This window comes from Anneissia japonica, unplaced genomic scaffold (assembly GCF_011630105.1).
Source record: "Anneissia japonica isolate Jap-2015-1 unplaced genomic scaffold, ASM1163010v1 scaffold287833_len2544123_cov190, whole genome shotgun sequence".
NCBI classification, from domain to species: domain Eukaryota; kingdom Metazoa; phylum Echinodermata; class Crinoidea; order Comatulida; family Comatulidae; genus Anneissia; species Anneissia japonica.
In genome coordinates, this window is record NW_022757233.1 from 764,730 (window position 1) to 770,729 (window position 6,000).

A 6,000-nucleotide genomic window follows, 5' to 3' on the forward strand; every position below is an offset into this window, starting at 1 on the left:
GTGGACCTATAGGTCCATGCTTAGACTATATAAAATGGTGATGTGATAATGATGAATTTTACTATATAAAAGTGTCATTTCCGAACATCTAAAAGTACTATTTCCTACCTCAGCCGCAACCATGATGGCGCTATGGTGGTTGTGGACTCATGTTATTAATAGGTAGAGTAAATACATCAGACAATTTTTTAAAGTTTTATTTTCAATGTACATCACACATAGTAATTAGGTCTCTGTGGTTGCCGAAAATCGCAGTTTTAAGGATCATCAGAATTTGTTTTTTTTTTTGTTTTTTTTTTTTTTTAAATAAATATAGGCCTATAATTGTGATGTGATGATGATTATTTTTATTTTTTAATAGTAATTGTAGTGCAATAAATAGGCCTATTATTAGGCTGTATAGAGTACATAAAGCAAGGAAAGCGATGTATTCTTGACGCACTAGAATATAAACTAAGTTTGCATGCTGAGTATATAAAGACAATTTATATTATTCCTGTACTAAAAGTGTGTCCGCTTTTTCAATAAATGTGTACAGTACTATAGTTAAAAGAGTAGGATGTGCTATAATTGTACATTAGAATATTTAGCACCTCGCTCTATTACAACCCTGGGGCGGATGCAGATTAAGGTATGAGAGTGCAATTTCTGGGCACCCAGAGGTCATATTCTCAAATTTCTCGTACCTCAGCCCCCAACCATGTCGACTCTCATGCACCCATGGGCGCAGATTATTGGAGAAGGGGACACTCCTCCCCCACATATTTTTAAGGAAAGGGGGGTTGGTCCCTCTCACTTTTCATCCGCAATGCAATTTCATAAGTCAAGAAGATGCCTGAAAATCGTTGAAATAAACTGCATATATGACGCAGGTTTTAATGGGAGAGCACTGTACAGCCAGAGTACATTTTATAGCAACATACCGGTGGTACCTCTGCCCGCAAACATCTTAATTACATATAATACATGACTCGAGTGAGTGTGCCTTTATTATAATTTGAAAAGTATGAGAAAAACCGCGTAAAGATATGAGATTGGTTTTCGGTAAAGTAAATACATGAAAGACAATTAAGTTTTATTTTCTATGGTAGATAAAGCTATATAATAGTGTCAAATAAATTACATATATACAATTACATACAAAGTGTTTCTTTATTTTTATTTTCTATGGTGCATCACTCATATTAATTAGATCTACAGTATGTGGTTGCCGAAAGTCCCTGATAAAAGATCATGAGAAATTTGCTGGCACTTCACTTAGACCTTGGACCTATAGGTCCATGCTTAGACTATATAAAATGGTGATGTGATAATGATAAATTTTACTATATAAAAGTGTCATTTCCGAACATCTAAAGGTACTATTTCCTACCTCAGCCGCAACCATGGTGGTGCTATGGTGGTTGTGGACTCATGTTATTAATAGGTAGAGTAAATACATCAGACAATGTTTTAAAGTTTTATTTTCAATGTACATCACACATAGTAATTAGGTCTCTGTGGTTGCCGAAAATCGCAGTTTTAAGGATCATCAGAATTTGTTGGCGCTTTTTTTTTTTTTTTTTTTTTTATAAATATAGGCCTATAATTTTGATGTGATGATGATTAATTTTACTATGTAAAAGTGTCATTTCCGGACATCTACATGTAGGCCTCTATTTCCATGAAATGTCTCTCACCCGCCACCTTTCAAAACAGATCTGTGCCCTTGCACGCACCCCCTACCGCCAAATCCTGCATCCGCCCCAGCAACCAAGATAGCCAAAGCCATCCAGCCCACTTTTGATTAGATGGTAGGCCTACTGTACTACAGTATTAATTATTAGTAGGCCCTATTAGTAGAATGTGCAATAGTGTCCCAGTGTTTTGAGAAAACAGGGGCGGATTTATTGGAAAGCAAAAAAAAAAAAGGGGGGGGGGTGGTGGTGTAACAACGAAAAAGGAATTATTGATCGCCCAAAAGACCTCAGAGGTTATTTCCCGGTGTCCAGAAAACAAAAATTTCCCAGATCCCATGGTAGTGTCTCTCTTTCGGCCATCTCTGGACCCGCTCCTGGGAAACACGCAAATTACAAGGTCTAGTCTAGTCGTCCCGATTTCACAATTTCTAGAATAGTAGATGGCCCCTCCTAAATTTTTCAAAGTAAAAAAAAAATTGGGATTAAAATTTAAGTCTAGAGTGCCATTTCCAGCCATGTGGAGGTGACATAATCATAACATATCTTGCCTCAGCAAGACATAGGCCTAGTAAATGAAGATTGTTATATTCCAAGTGTTTAGAATGGATAGGCCTACAATTATTGTATGCTGTTGTTGATGCTTAACCATTTCTCGGTAGTGACACGTTAATTTGTTTTGTATTTAAAAAAAAAATTAATAATGGAAGTTAAAGGTTGATTGATTAAGTCCTGCAATCTACCCAAATCTCCATTATAGCCTCTCACTCGTACAATAAACAGAGCAATGTATACACAAAACATAACAGGGATCTAAGGTGGAAGAATCATCATCCGGAGAAATGAGTATTTTAACACATCTACATAATATGTTTCTGTACATGTTGATAGCCATTGGCACTGACTTCCGGGAGACAATTGATAAGGCCAAATAACATTTTTTTGTTTGCCCTCCTCCACCGGCCCCTAACACACTGAAAAAATAGGGGCGGAAAAACAAAAAAACATTTAAAAAGTTTTTTTTTAGCTTTTTCTTTACAAATTAAAGAAAATGTGAGTGTATTTATCTTTATTTTTTGTCAGATGCCCTACAAATTAGTCTGAAGTTGTTGTCTGATATAAGATATTGCCATTCTAGGCCTCTGTGGGTTACTTTTATTCCATCTGATGAGTATTTAAAAAAAATAATAAATTAAAAAACTTTTCCCACCCGCCTCTATTTATCATTTAAAAAAAAAGAGGGGCAAACAAACAATTTATTTTTTTGGTCTAATACAGCAGTAAACATAGGCGTGTGTCTATGCCCTATCATTGCCTTACTGTATTATGTTTACTGATAAAGTATCATCATGAGATTCGGTTATCAGGAAATGTGTGGTGTATTTTTTTTAATATAATTTTTTAAAAATAAATTTGAACTTTGAACTTTGAATTTGCGGGGTGGGGGGTGGTTTATTATCCAGATTCTTCGCGGAAGTGCAGGAGGCATTCACTGATTTCCATGAGACTCCATTCCGGGACTCTGCAGGAGACTTGAATTATGAATCACTAAATGTGCTCTTCAGATTTCTCTATTGGAGGGAAATTAAGAAATAATATACATTACATATTTTAAACTGGATTAACAGTTACTGAGTGCGCTTACTTATTCTCAGGCTGTGTAAACTGTTTATGGTAGCCAGATCAAGTCCTGTACTCGTTTTACCCAACTCCTATAAAATACAATAATTATAGGCTGACTATTACCGTTATTCAATACCGTATACACAAAAGACTGTACAGCTGTATACACAAAACATCTTATGATGTGCTTTGGCTAATGTATGTACGTGCAAACCATATACAACAAAATTGCATTAGCATCACTATTTTATAGTGGTCTTTAATCGGAGAAAAGATATTTTTTTATTTGGATCTGCCAAAACCATGGTCTTTTTTGGTCTCTAAATAGGGGGAGTCTTTAACTGGAGGGACCAGATAATGGTAAAAGATAAAACATGAAAACGTGCAAATATAAATTTGCGGGAGATGGGTTATTTTCCAATGCGTGTGGAAGTGTGTGTGGGGGGGGGGGAGGCCATCCCGATTCCCGGGAGTCATGGGAACCCTGACATTAACGTATGTTACATAGTCATGTCATCATCATTTATTTTTATTTTTTTTGTATTATTTTTTTTCTTTTGGATCTGCTGAATCCATGATGTTTGACTGTGTTAATTATTACTGCATGCTAATTTTGATTCTTAATAAACCATTTCCTGGTAGTCACACATAAGTCGCCCTAAATACCCAATACAAAAATACAAACATTAACATTAACACACTCTCGGTATTCACTGGGGCACTATAAATTAAAGTGTGAGCACAATTTTATGAATTAATAAGAAGTATACATTTATACTAAAAAAATGGTATTGTAATCCTTGAAAACGAAATGTATAGATAATTATACACAATATAAATATACAATAATATTAATTTCTAATTTATTCTGTATTCAATAAATATATAGCTATAGCATTTTGAGTACAAGTTTATGGATTAAAAAGTATATAAATTTCTGAAAATATCTGAAAGCAACGCTGTACATTTCATAATACTATATACCGTATTGAATTGAATAATAATAATTATAGGTAGTTTTCGCCGCACGACGGTAGCCTTAACTTTAACGTTAGTACCAAACATGCAATGCGATAGCTCCGCCCCTTTTGTAAACAAATCGAAATACGCATGCGCAAACGTCGAGCACGTAAAATCCTGAAATTAACGCAAGATGAATAAATTATGACGTCATCCGTTAACGTTAACGTCGTGCGGCGAAAACTACCTAATAATGTACCCACAACTGATAACGGGTTATGTACTAGTAAATAGAAGAAACACACAAGTTAGTAATAAAACATCAAATGGGCCCTAAATATCAATCATCTTCAAAGTTGAACAAGAATAGCAAATGTTCATTCACCAAAAACAAACACAACACAAGTTAGTAAAACTCAAATAAATATCAATCATCTTCAAATTCATTCACTAAAAAAAAATCTCAACACATGTTAATAAAACTTGAATAAATAAGCTAAAGAAGAAACAAGTTAAAAAGTACCATCCAATTCTGTAAGAAAATAGGCATGTAAATCATAATAATTGATATAATAATAAATCAACTAACTAAACAATTCTGGATTTATATAGGCTATATATAAATTATGTAAGAAAATATACATTAATTTGATGATTGATTAAAACAGTGTTCATATCGCACTCTGATGCCTATTGTCCTGTCAGGAAAAATTTTCCCGGACCGATTTTGGCTTTAAAATTACCTGGCAAATGAAGTCCATCGGCCCGGATTAGTATTTATAAACCTGGCCCGGGATTTATCAATCTCAGCTTAGCAAATGTCTTAAGTCAAAAAAGTTAAGATGTCCCTAATAAATATCTTAAGCTGATTTATTACCCAATCGTAGCAAAATCTTGGCTTAAAAATCGTCTTAGATGGTGCCAACGTACAATCGACTTTCTAATTTTAAGCAATTTTTAAGCTAAGCAATATAGATGAATTTGACTTAAGCAAAAAATGGACTTAAGACGAATTTAAGCTTCAAACAGAATACAATACACAAAAGAAAACAAAGTATAAATTGAGCAACCTTTACTCAAGCACCCCACCACCCACCATCCAACACCCACCCTCATCAAAGTATTATATGCAATGATGCCTCAATAGTCATGTCAATCCCCTGAGTGACCCTTATTCAATTAGAAGTAAATATATATAAAACGAAGTAAACAAAACTTAAAACTAAAAATTCTAAAAGTAGTAAAACAAAAAATAACGACAAAGGAAAATGAATTAAACTTGAAAAACAAATACATAAAAATTTAAAAAACAACAAAAATGTTCAGAATACCGAACATCCCTGAGAGCATACATTTCCCACATCAATAACAAGTTAATCTTCCTCACGAGAGCACAAAATCACCCAGTGACCCCCCTCCTCCCAGCCCATATAGTTAAATGTGAAAATAATTCAAATGTCTCCCTCCCAATGAGTATTTAAAGATTTAATTCCTTTCTTTATACCCTTATATCATTTAGCAATGTAGATACAAACAATAAAAATTTAAGATAAGCATAGTTACAGTTAGGGCATTCAATTTATAATTTCACTTCGCAGTTTCCATGCCCTTTTAATGTACCTTTTGCAGAATCTATCAAAAATATCTTCACATTCACTGTTGATAGGAAGAGTCGAACATTTCAAAATGTATTTAAATTTAGTAGGACAGGCCTATTTTCATTTGCATTACGGAATATATA